General features: G+C 42.3%; 1 pseudogene; it reads right to left on the bottom strand.

Annotated features, from left to right (window-relative positions):
- Positions 1–5,135: 5,135 nt before the first annotated feature.
- On the bottom strand, positions 5,136–6,624 carry LOC107387530 (uncharacterized; annotated as a pseudogene).
- Between the last annotated feature and the right edge of the window lie 8,052 nt (positions 6,625–14,676).

Raw genomic sequence — 14,676 nt, 5'->3', positions numbered from 1 at the left:
GGTTTTATCAAGTTTTATCGAGTTTTTATTTTTTTAATATAGGGCTAGTTTAATTTTATGTATCATGTGTTTTATTTATCTTTGTTGTTTTCTGTCTAGTCAATTGTTTTAATGTACTTTCTGTACAGCACTTTGTTCCTGTGCTGGGTCTTTTAATGTGCTTTAGAAATAAACTGGATTGATTGATTGATTGATTATTCGTTCACCTAATAACCCCAACAGCTCCATTTGCGCATCGGCCCTAGCTTCCAGCCACGGGTCGCTCCCAGTTCTCTGGTGCGAGCGACGGTGGTAAGGGCGCAAACCCAGTCCTCAGATGTCGTTCACGTGACCTGGAACACACGTCCGCTGTCGGAACGCGCGCAAGAATGGCGCCGCCTTTGTCTCATGAGCAAATGGATATCGGACACCATTCATTACGGTCACACACTCCATTTTCAGTGCGCTCCTCCTCCCTTCAACGGGATTGTGGAGACGACGTTCACGTCACAGGAACAATCTCAGGCCCTGGAGCTAGAGCTGCGGGAACTTCTGTCCAAGGACGCCATTTCCCAAGTCCCTCGCGGACAAGAGCTCTCAGGCTTCTACTCCCGCTACTTCGTAGTACCGAAGAAGTCGGGAGGAATGAGACTAATTCTCGACCTTTCCCTGTTCAACTGCTCCATAGCAGTGATACATTTCCGCATGTTAACAATGAGGCAAGTCCTAGAATACGTGCGCTCCGGGGACTGGTTCACGTCAATAGACCTGAAAGACGCATACTTCCACATCCCAGTAATTCCCAAACACCGGAAGTTCCTGCGCTTTTCATTCAAGGGAGTTCAATACCAGTTCAATCGTCTCCCTTTCGGCTACTCGCTAGCCCTGCGCACCTTCTCCAGATGTCTGGAGACCGCTCTGCCGCCATTGCGCATGGCGGGAATGAGGGTTTTATTTTACCTGGACAATCTGCTCCTATGCGCCCGGCCAAGGACGAGGCGTCAGAGCAAACCAGGAAGTTAATAGAGCATCTGTCAACCCTGGGGTTTTCCATAAACTGGGAGAAGAGTTCCATCCTTCCATCCCAGTCGACTGTGCTTCTCGGAGTGGAGCTGAACGCCTCCCTAACGAGAGCACGTTTGTCTCCGGCGAGAGCGGCAGATCTCACCACGGTGATCTCCCGCGTGCAACCCCGCAAGATCGTGAGAGCCCTGTTAGTCATGAGACTTCTGGGCATGATGACTTGCTGTTAGGTTTACTGCACACGAGACGCCTACAGCATTGGTTCATCTGCCTCCGGGTACACCCGATACGTCAGAAGAGACGTATGTTATGGGTTCCCCCTTCAGTGGGCGGGGACCTCGCTCACTGGGGGAATCCCTGCATCCTCTCACACGGGGTCCCCATCGGACGTCCTATGTCACACATATCTGTGTTTACGGATGTGTCACTGTTGGGATGGGGGGGCACGTGCTTGTCCCATACGGTGGCAGATCGCTGGCCCTCCCACACGCACGAGCACATAAATGTGTTGGAGCTTATGACAGTGAGGAATGTGATCAGACACCGCTGCCCTTCTCGAGGGCCGTCATGTCGAAGTTCACACAGACAACCAGGCGGCGGCAGTGTGCATCTGAATGAATGCAGTGATTTGTGCCTTTGTACCTTATGTAGTACAATTCACCATCTCTAAGAAATAAAAGAAATACATGAGTAGTTTTAATCTGCTATAATATAGTCATAAATGTGGAATTATTACAGTACTGTAACATGGTCAAAAACAAATGATGTGTATGTGTAAATAAAATTATTTTCTCAATATCAATGTACCACACCAAAGAGTTAATGGTTAATTATAAATATTTCTTGAACAACACACCATAGTTCAGTATGAATTACAGTTATGAGTCAATGCACGCATTTAAAAATCAAAAGCAGGGCATTTTTCTTGAAATAAAAACCTCATAAAGGGGCAGCGGCAGATGTATTATTGACACGGATAGTATTAGCGCAGCAAAGTTAAAACAACAACATGCGAACAGAACACGTGACCTCACCATATAAATTCCTTATTTTTTCTAAATTTTCCCATTTTTCCAAATTATGTTTTTCATTTTAGAAAAATTACAAGACAAGAATAAAATGTTGTTGGTGTCATAAACAAAATCCCCATTTTAATTGTTCAAACAGAATTAAGTTGTAAACACTACAAACTTCTAACGCTAGCCAGTACTAGTTACAACACCGTCACACCTAGTAATGGCGGTGATGGCGATGATGTTGGTCACTTGGGAATTAGAACACACACTATACATGTTTTAGGAGAAATATTATGTATTCCTCAATGGATGTAACTAGGATGCCCTACTTTTGTTCGCTGTTGTGCGCAGCTGTAAATTGAACTCAAATTTGGCAAACAGTGGAAAGTTGAAAATTACGTAAAACATCCGACAAACTCACCTTGAACCTCAAAATTCTTTGCCTTTCGACGAAAATTAGACTTTTGTGTGGTGGAAAACCCACTGGGCAAGGTTCCATTGGTTTTAAACGAGAGGATATTGGCATAAAGAGTGGGGTCCATGACTCTGTAACGCTTTGCTTGCACTCTGCTAAATGAGGCAATTTGGGCCTACCGATTGAGCTCTAAGCCAAACAACAGGATGTAGAGTAAATTTAAATCGGAAAAACATTTTTTAAAGGGAAACGAAAAAATAATATTCTAAAACATCAGAAATATTTTATGAAAGAATGACTGAAAACCTTCCAAATCGTGAAATTCTCCATATATTTAGATAAGACAATGTATACAATCTAAAACAAATTTATTTTTATTTTCAAAAAGAAATGTCATGTCAGTATGTGCGTAATAAATTTTGTTTCTCTGACAACATATAGGCCACAATCACTTTTTGGCTTGTTGAAAATTGCATATTGTCAGTTTTATTGTTCCCTTTATGGTTATTTAGCAGTTCTGAGGGACTGTTTGAGATGTAATATGTCACATCTGACGGTTCTGAATGACATCCACCAAGTTTGAAGCAGAAATATTGTTTCAGTGAAAAGATATAGGCCACAATCACCTTTTGGCAGGTTGGAAATGTCATATTATGGGTATTAATGGTTCTTTAAAAGTAATTCTGCATTTCTGAGAGACTGTTTTGGATATGATGTGGCACATATGATCCTTTTGGATTATATCCAACAGGTTTGAAGCAGAAATATTGTTTCAGTGACAAGATATAGGCCACAATCACTTTTTGGCAGGTCGAAAATGTCATATTATGGGTATTAATGGTCCTTTAAAAGTAATTCTGCATTTCTGAGAGACTGTTTTGGATAAGATGTGGCACATATGATCCTTTTGGATTATATCCAACAGGTTTGAAGCAGAAATATTGTTTCAGTGACAAGATATAGGCCACAATCACTTTTTGGCAGGTCGAAAATGTCATATTATGGGTATTAATGGTCCTTTAAAAGTAATTCTGCATTTCTGAGAGACTGTTTTGGATAAGATGTGGCACATATGATCCTTTTGGATTATATCCAACAGGTTTGAAGCAGAAATATTGTTTCAGTGACAAGATATAGGCCACAATCACTTTTTGGCAGGTCGAAAATGTCATATTATGGCTATTAATGGTCCTTTAAAAGTAATTCTGCATTTCTTAGAGACTGTTTTGGATATGATGTGTCACATAAAACCACACTGTTAGACTTTACCTATCCACTTCACAGTAATAAACTGGCAACACTGTTGCCAGCATGATACCGTGATGCATGGTTAACGGTAACTTACCAATTAGTGTTGATCCCAGAATTATACCGTATGTTTTATTGCTGTAAAAAACCCTCTGACTGCATGGCGGTGAGATACTGGCAACGCTGTTGCCAGTATCTCACCGGCAACAGCGTTGCCAGTAAAGTACCGTAATATATTTCACAAGAAAATTACATCAATAATGCAACATTATACCGTGATTAATAAATATGTGTTGTGCTGTATCTTTATGGTATGTTACCGTAAGCTCATTTCAAGGTATGCTGCAATACCTTTTCCAGTGATTTACCGTAAACACACTTTTGCAACTGAAAATAGTCAACGCTGTCAGAGGGTACTGTGTTCTTGTGGGCAGTAATTTACCTTTTTCATGTCATATTTTACTAAGATATGAGTAAACGGTAACATACTGTAATGAAATAAAGGCTCCCAAAATAAAAGGTTTATACTTGTGTGCGCACACACACACCTGCACACTTGTTTATGTGATTGTTGGATATATTTAAAATCAATATGTAAACAAAATGCACAGGATTATCTTTTTTTTATTACTTGATTTCTTCCATTAAAACAGAAAAACATACCAATAAATTGCCTGTGATTTGGTTTCCCCAGGGAGAGATAATACAAAATTATGTTTTTTTGGAAATATTTGGAAGACAAAGGTAAGAAAAACAATAAGCGTCATACAAAAACAAATATATTTAACAGCCAGTTTCTTGGAACATGGGGAGAGAGGTTGACCATTCTTCTTAGCTTGTCAAGACAACTTGGGCCATGAGTGATCTGTGGAGACAGGTACGTTCCAAAAAGCAACAAGCTACACTTTAACACCTTGCCTGCTTTGCATAATTTATGCACTGTATTACAATCAAATTTAGAAAAATGAAAACTGTGCTACCTAGTTTGAGGTTTTCCACTCAAATTCTGTCAGCCGTTGGAGAAAAGTTGTGACACGAGGATTAATGTGGACAACCTTCCGCTTCACACTTGTCCCAGTCTTCCTGCTTGTGCCAAATTTGGAAGTACATTTTGTCCCTTCTTCGGGGTTAATTCTAACAACAAATCTTAAGGATATAAATCAGTATAATTCAAGAACCCTGGGTTTGTAGGAAAATGATGACTAACTTGGGGATAGTTCATTCATCATAGCACTGATCATAGAATTTTTAACATACCTTTGAATTAACTCCAATGTTGCACATGATGCCTCCTGGTTTTCCAGATTCAGGACATTAAATGACCCAAAGAATACTGACAGTGCATCAGCAAAGCAGTTTGCTGAATGCAGTTCAAAGATGATGTGCCTTTCTGCGCTCACCATCCAGCAGGTGGCAGTCAACAAACTCCTACCTAAATAAATAAGAGAAACACATTATGCAACATGCCATGGTAGCCAGTAGACGGACACTAGCTGGCATCTTCCAACCTGCTCAAAGTTTTCTAGCAGATGGCCATCCCTCTTTCCAGACACTGTCTGGGGCAGAGGTTTCAAATCGAAATGTGGAGACGTAAAAAGGGGCGAGGCTATATATAGATTTGGCTGCTGCTAGGTTACCGTTTTGCCCTCCTTTTCCAGAGAAAGCCCTTAAATTGAGAGCAAAATGTAATCAAGGAACAAAAAGATAACAGCTCACCAAGCATTATTAGTCTTGGTGTGACAGGCAGATTTCCCTCTGCTTCCAGGGACATCCTGGTAGAGATTTCCTGAAAGAAAACAAACCAAAACATTCTATGTGAAAATTAAATAAATAAACAGCATTTGTTCTAGAATTGCTGGAGAAAAAAAATACGTACATCTGCCAAAAGGAAAAGGGAGTCTTCATTTTCATTGTAGTACTTCATCATGAGAAGTATAGCTGCTGTGCCGACCTTGTTGTTGGTTAAAACTCCTTCATCTTCTATCTCCTGAATGAAATTTCTAATACCAAGGTTCCATTTGAGCTTTTGGCTGGAAAAATAGTTGAGTATTCTCCTGCCTTTGGTAATGAGGGCCTAACTCAAACGTTCACAGATTTCGATACCTGTAAGTCTTTCAAAGTGGCTAGACAAACATTTACGTGTAAACAAGAAAGGCCATTGCTCATGAATTTGAGCTACTGAAACTGAGGGACAGTTGTTGATGAGCTGCCGCTGAGAAATGTATGTGAGGAGTATAAGATCCTCTACCTCAGGTCTTTCCACAGCTTCGGGGCCTTGAGAACTGAAAATTGCTAACAATCTATTCTTTTTTTCTTCCAAAGAAGCTTGACTTTCCCCCTCAGGAAGCTGAACTGGATGCCAATTGATACAACCATAGCGATCAACAAGGCGCCGAACCACTTTTGAAGTATCATCTCTCTCTGGACTGCAGTCTTCCTCATTCCTGGTTCTCTTTGGTCGACGTAATCTGTGTGTTACATTATCCCAGTTAACATGCTCAACTCTACATTTGATGCTTCTCAGTAATGAATAATGGCCAGAACCTAGTCTTTCTCCTTTGTTAGTAAAATCTGCAAATGTTTGTGGATGTGTATTTACAATGAACTTGGCAATCTCTTCACAAGCTGAGCGTTTAGGAGTTTTGCAGTGAACTTGCATGGCCTCCACAACAATTCTGACCATACTCCTCCTGTCTTCTGGATGAGCTCTCACCCCACTGGTGATTGCCTGTGACAGTCTAAGTGGAAATCTTTGCCAAGGAATCTGAAAGTCTGAAACCCATGAGCTGGAATGATAGCAAGAGGTGGATGTTGAGGAAGGTGGATGAATAGTTTGCGTTGATGTTTCCTCTGATACAGCAGGGTAAAGGTCCAGAGTAATGGTGTCATTTAGGTCCTCTGCTTCACTGCGTTCTTTAAAAAGAAAAATAATTATAAAACCAATAGTCTATTCATCTAACATGTTCTCAATAAGAAATATCTTCATTGGATGTAGAGCAATAAAAAGGGCAGTAATGGAGACTGTGAGGAGGAAAATATAAAGAAGCAATCTCATCACTGCAAACAAAGAATGAACTCATTATCTGTCTTGTATGCCACAATTTGCCTGAATTTCCAAACTTTATTTCAAGACTACTTATGGAAGGTGAATGGTGTAAAATTTAGTGTCCACCTTTAATGTTTTCCATGTTGATTTCAAAAAGTCTCTTCAATAAAATGCTTTGTAGTTAAACATCCAGAATGGTATAGTGAGAAGAAATTGGCAACTGATGGTCATAATGTACAAAAGAAATGAATCAGTGACCTGTGTGACCTACAGCTGATAAATAGTCAGATTTATACAAAATGTATACAAACCTTTCTTAAATGCAAGTAGTAGTTTATGTAATTGAATTGGTGTAAGAAAATGTTTGAGATCATCTACCTCTACCAACAGAAGGTCACTTTTTTGTTGGACACTGATGACATCTTTCAGGTGGTCTGCAATGGACAGTACTTTCTGTCTCTCCAATTCCGGCAGGATGCATGTGATTTCATCCTCAATTTCCATCACTGAAATATAAGAGGAAAAAATCATGAAGAAACTGAATGGTGCAGGGAGACAACAAAAAGATCTGCCATGTTATAAAGGGGTACTGGGTAATAATCCATCAGTCTGTCAGCATTTACACACAAACTTCTGTCTGTAGGGCAGTGTAGGCAATAAAGTCCAAGGTCAATAAGGCGTACTGACTGATGCTATTCTAGCAAAAAGTACAATTTAGAATCATTAACAAGTATCACAACTATCTACCCAAAGTCAGTGCTCTCATCAGTGTGATCTACTACAACAACATGACCTTTGACACATTTGGTACCTTTGTAGACAACTGCTGACACATCTAGCATGTTATGATTTGAGACATTTGCTTTTGTCACAGCATCCTGAGTGGCAGAGTTGTTAAGATGATGTCTATAATCATTCGCTTCCCCAATGATTTGAATTGTAGGTGGAAATATTTGCCCTGCCAAGAGGTAGGACTGCAGTAGCTGATGCCGTTCAGCCAGAGTCTTGCATAAATTGACAAAGTTATGCACTTTTCTTGAACATTGTTTGAAATAAGAAAGCTTGCTCTCAAACCTAAGAGTCCAAAAATGAATAAGTGGCCCAAAGTGAAGTATTAGCTCTGGATAATGTCACAATTAGTGGTGCTTCGGTTTCAAAGCCTTGTCAGGAAACATACTGTGCCTCAGATATATATACTCCTCTATCATTATCTTTAGGTAGGCAATGTCATTGTGACTGATTTGGGGGGCACATACAAGTTCAACAATGTCTCTGAGCTTAAGACATAACTGCCAAACCTCATTATCCACAGGATCTTTTATCTTTTCACCAATGTACAGAGGTGTAAGTCGCAGAAGGCACCGGTTTTGTGCTGCTGAACCTGCCAACCTCTGTCCTGTTTTCACCTCACATGGCTTACTTAAAGCATCACTTCCTATGTGTTTGAACTTTGCAATAGCTCTGTTTAACTCTATATGTGAAATGCTTCTCAACTCGAGCAAGGGTATCAATATATAGTGACAAGTCACCTGAAACTACTCCTTCAAATAGGTCATGGTCCAAAAATGGAGGTAGCCCAGAGCACACATGGAAGTACTTCAGTGAATTGAATACAGAGTTACATTTTATGCCATTCACTACAGACTGGTCAGTTGTGGAGAGGATCTCTATACTATCTTTATAGTTGTCAGCAGTTCTTTGTGGGCCAAGTGCTAGTGGGTTTTTAATGAAGCCTTCCCTGTCAACTAAGCAGTATCTGCAAAAATGTTTGCTGCAACTGAAATTCTCAGTAAAACCACCAATGCAGTGTGAGCCCAGATTGTCCCCTAAGAATGCTATCAAAACTGCTTTGATCATGTTTCTGTCTGCTGCCAGAAACCCCGTCTCTTCCAAATCTTTAAGGTCTGCAATAAGACTGGCAAAAACTTTGTTGTGGCCAAAAGTCTTGAAATCGGCTTCTCTGCAAAGCAAAACAAGTTGCATCGCATCAACAGAAGACCGGTTGTGCGGTAAAAGCTCACCTAGTGTCATGTACACTGCTAGGATTTTGTGTTTTGTTTTGCCTAGACCTAATGGATTGACCACTTCGAATGCATCTTGGTAGAGCATAAGGGACAGAGATAATGGATACTGCTGCAAAAGTAAATTATCTTTGACATTTTGACCATCTGAGACATCCTCTAAGAGCATGTCTTTTGATTGATGGAGTTTTGACTGTTTGTACTGCTCCTGCACTGTGGGTTGTCCTAGGAGAGACTTTAGGGTTTTTTTAATTGGCACATAATAAAGAAAACACTTTTCCCCTGTACAGTCACACCCTAAATAAATTTGAGTGGGCTCTATATAGCTGAAGTTTTCTTTGAAAAATGTCTTTCTTGTTTTGTCTGACCTCAACACACCTTTATTGCACTGTGTTAGGAAGTCATTTTGTGAAAGTTCCTGAATAATATTGTGTATAGATGCTTCAGGTATATCAAATGCAGAAAGTTTATCAAACAGTTTTCCAAGAACATTGTGCACTCCAGAGCTGTGAAGATCTTGGAATTCCTCTATGATGCACTGTATAGTGCTGGCTGGCAAAAGCATTTTAGCTTGCATTTTTAAATAAAACAGTGCCAATTGATTTAGAAATGGCTCTTCAGTATTTGTAGCATTCTGTAAATGTCTGTCTTCTAAGGTGTCCTGTTCTGTCCTTGTGTCTTGTCCTTGTACCATGTTAATGTCACCAATTTCTTGTTGACTTGTCTGTTGAAAAGTCTTTGACTGCATGTGTTTCTGAGAAATATGACTAGAGAATGATGTTCGAACACTGAAATATTTAGAGCAACCTTCAAATGGGCATAATACTTTTTTCCATCTTTAATATGGAACCTCAGATGGACACAAAGAGTTTTAATATTTTGTCCAACATACCCACATCCAGGAACTTGACAGCTAAGATTTCCAGTGAACTTCCAGATCTCCTCCTCAATGTCCTCCCCTCTTCTATGATTTCTGTGCATATGGGAATGAAAGGCAGTGAATGTTTTAAAAGTGGCTTTACAATTCTCAATTCCACAAGAAAACATATAGTTTGCATTGTGTTTATGGCTTCTAACATGTGAACTAAACAATATAAATTTGTGTGCACGGAATCCACAATATTTACAGAGAAACATTCTAAGTACCCTATATCTTCAATAGTTTCTTTTCCAGGGATATTTCGGCTCAAATATGCCTAAAATGTAACATCCCCTCAAAAATGGCCACAAAAAGGAAAATTATTTGACCTCAATATCAGAGTTAACCTCTCCAACTTGTTCTGCATATCACAGAATGCACTGCCAGCAGCCTTCACCTGCAAACACTTACTGCCAAATTAGCCTTTGTTTTTTTTGCTCCTAACTTTATTGAAAACAAATGTCATACACAAGAGAAGTCAAGGAAACAAACTGACTTTGATAGCAGTCTCCATTACAGAAAATGTGAAGCAAATCCTTTTACCTTTGAAAAGAAAAAAAGAAACATAAAAAAATGATCAAGAGCAAAACAATAAGTAGCAGAAACATTTTGGCACAAGCAGTTTTCTTATTCATATCTGAGATGTGACTAAAAATATAGGGAAATGTTATTCAAGAAAATGGTAAACAGAGAACTGTTTTTCCAGTTACATGAATGAATAAATTATTTACATAGAATATTTACAAAAAGAAAACATCAGCTATTTTAGAATCTGGATTGTCCATGAGGTAAAGAACATCATTAAATGTGAAGGAAGGTGGCCTACATTGTATATTTTAAGTTAAATCTAGCTTTGGCTATCAGTCCAAAATACAATCACATGACAATTGAAAAATAGATTATGCATTGTTTGTAGATCCTAACAAATTTGGTTTTAAGCATCACATTACTTTGCATGGGTAGCAGCTGAAAATTAATCACGTTGTTTGTCAGTTTTTAAAACATTCGGGTAACTTCAATAAGGTGTTTACACATTTATGGACAGGGACCATTTTGCAGAATGTGCATGAAGATCACAGCTATAGCTAGTTTAAAAGCCAAAACATGCAGTAAAATACTTACCAGACTGACCAAATCTATGGCGTCAGAGGCGTGCCACAACCCGTGCACGCGGATTGGGTCCACATCGCGCGTGTGAACGGGAATCGCGAGTGAAAATATACATGGCGAGAGGTCATTTGTGCACTGAGAGGGAGCAAACTGTGTCTGTGAGCGCACAAGGATGTGCACAAGTGACAAACCTGCGTGCGCGCGTTGCCAACGAGCACACGGCAGAGGAAAACGTGTGCGCGCGGCAGCCTGCGCGCTCGGCAGCCTCTCTGCGCGCTCGGTTTCTGACTCTGCTCTCTCGGCTGTAAGGGTTTTGGCACTCTGGAGGCGTGGCCTGTGGCAGATCTTCTCTGTCCTCTGATTAGTTAGTTTACCCCGCACTTTACCCTCTACCTATCTATATAAGAAAATCCAATGTCCAGTAGTTGTTGTCATAGCTCAGCTGGGAGAGCAGGTGACTCTCCCCCCGGAGGATCCAGGTTCGAGGCTGGGCAAGGAAAATAGAGTAGATGTTGTGTTATTTTTTCCTAATTCCTGTGATATTATTTTGTGTTATTTTTTCCTAATTCCTGTGATATTATTTTACAGTTGTGACCGTTCAACTGTCATTAAACGTCCGAATGTTTGCTGGGCAGTGTTTTAAAAAGTGCACATAAGCTAGATGGTTTTAACCATATAAAATTATATTTTTTGTGATACTGGAAAAATACATACTGAAATAAAACTACTGATTGAAAACTTTATGACTGTGGTTGTACTCACTAATACACTGCAAACCCCCTTAGAGTGGGGCTTCCAGAAAGAGAGAGAGAGAGAGAGAGAGAATTTGTATTCTGTCAAAGTTGTAATATTAATTCAGCCACTCTTGAGAGGAGACTCCAGGTAAAAATAGACTTGTGGGTGTAGGTATGTTCAAGTTTAAAAAGTTCTTGCCTCATTAATGTATTGTTTATTTTTTTCAGCATTTAATTGACAAATTATCCATTCAAATAATTAATTGATGAGTTACATAATTGTCCATTTAGAATTGTTGAATGGACTGAGTCAAGTTTGGTGTACTTTATATATTTCAAAACATGTTTTTTTTATTTTAATGATGCATTTAAATAATTTAAATGTTAATTTAATGAAATATTTCTATTTTTTCATTACCTCACTCTTGTTTTGACAAAAACAAGACCTTGCTGGATAATATCATGGAGAAACTATTTGTTCACAGTACTTGGCTCAGTGAGGATCTGTATACCAAAGGAGGAGATGCTCTGAAATCTGTCTGCAGATTGTTACAACCCAGACTGGAAGTGGTGGGCTGTAATAAGAAAGGAGACCAAACAGAGGAGTGGGGGGTTCAACAACTGATTTATTTAACCAAAGTAAGGATTGAGTGAGTACGACTTAAAGAAACCAGACTGGTGTGGAGGTGAGCAAAACAGCTGGAAAAGTGTAGTTGTTGAATGATCTCAATAAGAAAAGTGTGTGTGTTGCATCCCCCCCATCCCCCACGGGTGCGATGCCCATGCGAGCGACCGGTACCGGCTGCTGTCACCTGTTGTGAGCAGCTCTCTGCTGTCTGAGGGTAGGCCCCGCCCACAACGCTGCGGTTACTGCGGTGTTTTCTTTACTGTGGGAAATGGGTAATAATGGCTCTTTGATTGGAAATTCTCCCGTTCCCAGCAAGCAAGTAGCCACATGCCCCGTGTTACTCGCTCCTCTCACACTGTCATTCCAGCTAGTTAATTGCTCAACTTGCACATCATGAGGAGTTCCCAGTGCACATGGATCAATTACTATGTGTAATATTTCACGCTGTGGACCCACCACCCGCAGGAGGAACATGAAGGGTCCGGTGCAATGCGAATCGGGTGGCAGACCAAGGCGGGAGCCTTGGCGGTCCAATCCCCGGACAAGAAAACTAGTTTTTGGGACATGGAACGTCACCTCGCTGGCGGGGAAGGAGCCGGAGCTTGTGGCAGAGGTTGAGCGGTACCGGCTAGATATAGTCGGACTCACCTCGACACATTGCATTGGCTCTGGAACCCGAGACCTGGAGAGGGGTTGGACACTCTACTTTGCTGGAGTTGCTCCGGGTGAGAGGCGGAGGGCTGGGGTTGGCTTTTTGTTAGCCCCGAGACTCTCTGCCTGTGTGTTGGGGTTTACCCCGGGGGACAAGAGGGTAGCTTCCTTGCGCCTTCGGGTCGGGGAACGGGTCCTGACTGTTGTTTGTGCTTATGGGCCAAATATCAGTTCAGAGTACCCACCCTTTTTGGAGTCCCTGGGACGAGTGCTAGATAGTGCTTCATCAGGGGACTCCATTGTCCTGCTGGGGGACTTCAATGCTCACGTGGGCAATGACAGCTTGACCTGGAGGGGTGTGATTGGGAGGAACGGCCCACCTAATCTGAACTCGAGCGGTGTTTTGTTATTGGACTTCTGTGCAAGCCGCAGTTTGGCCATAACGAACACCATGTTCGAACATAAGGATGCCCACCGGTACACTTGGTACCAGGGCAGCCTAGGTCACAGGTCGATGATAGATTTTGTAGTTGTATCATCTGACCTGCGGCCGTATGTTTTGGACACCCGAGTGAAGAGAGGGGCGGAGCTGTCAACTGATCACCACCTGGTGGTGAGTTGGATCAGATGGCAAGGGAACATGCCGCATAGACCTGGCAGACCCAAACGCATAGTGAGGGTCTGCTGGGAACGCCTGGCAGAAGAACCTGTCAAGACGGTCTTCAACTCCCACCTCCGGCAGAGCTTTGACCACGTCCCGAGAGCAGTGGGGGACATTGAGTCCGAGTGGGCCTTGTTCCACTCTGTGATTGTCGAGGCGGCTGTTGCTAGCTGTGGTCTTAAGGTGGCCGGTGCCAGTCGTGGTGGCAACCCCCGTACCCGCTGGTGGACACCAGAGGTTCGGGGAGCCGTCAGGCTGAAGAAGGAGGCTACAGGGCGTGGCTGGTCTGTGGGTCTCCAGAGGCAGCAGACAGGTACCGGATAGCCAAGCGGGGTGCAGCAGTGGCAGTTGCCGAGGCAAAATCTCGGGCGTGGGAGGAGTTTGGTGAGGCCATGGAGAAAGACTATCGATCGGCTCCAAAGAGGTTCTGGCAAACTGTCCGGCGCCTCAGGCGAGGAAGGCAGCAACTCGCTCACACTGTTTACAGTGGGGATGGGGAGCTGCTGACGTCAACTGAGGCTATAGTCGGACGGTGGAAGGAATACTTTGAGGAGCTCCTCAATCCCACCAATGCGCATTCCGAGGAGGAACCAGAGCTGGGAGGCCTGGGGATGGACTGTCCGATCTCGGGGGCAGAAGTTGCTGAGGTAGTCAAACAACTACGCAGCGGCGGAGCCCCGGGGGCGGATGAGGTTCGTCCTGGGTATCTCAAGGCTATGGATGTTGTAGGGCTGTCATGGTTGACACGTCTCTACAACGTTGCGTGGTCATCGGGGGCAGTTCCTAGGGAGTGGCAGACCGGGGTGGTGGTCCCCATCTTTAAGAAGGGTGACCTGAGGGTGTGTTCCAACTATAGGGGGATCACACTCCTCAGCCTCCCTGGAAAGGTCTACTCCAAGGTACTGGAGAGGAGGGTCCGATCGATAGTTGAATCTCAGATAGAGGAGGAGCAATGTGGTTTTCGTCCTGGCCGTGGAACTGTGGACCAGCTCTATACCCTTGCAAGGGTGATGGAGGGGGCATGGGAGTTTGCCCAACCAATCCACATGTGCTTTGTGGATTTGGAGAAGGCTTATGACCGTGTCCCCAGGGGCACCCTGTGGGGGACGCTCCAGGAGTATGGGGTGGGTGGCTTTCTGTTAAGGGCCATTCAGTCCCTTTACCAGAGGAGCGTGAGTTTGGTCCGCATAGCCGGTAGTAAGTCGGACCTGTTCCCAGTGAGGGT

This window comes from Nothobranchius furzeri, chromosome 16, assembly GCF_043380555.1.
Source record: "Nothobranchius furzeri strain GRZ-AD chromosome 16, NfurGRZ-RIMD1, whole genome shotgun sequence".
NCBI classification, from domain to species: Eukaryota; Metazoa; Chordata; class Actinopteri; order Cyprinodontiformes; family Nothobranchiidae; genus Nothobranchius; species Nothobranchius furzeri.
Note: the sequence above shows the minus strand (reverse complement) of the source record. Positions and strands in the feature narration are given on the sequence as shown.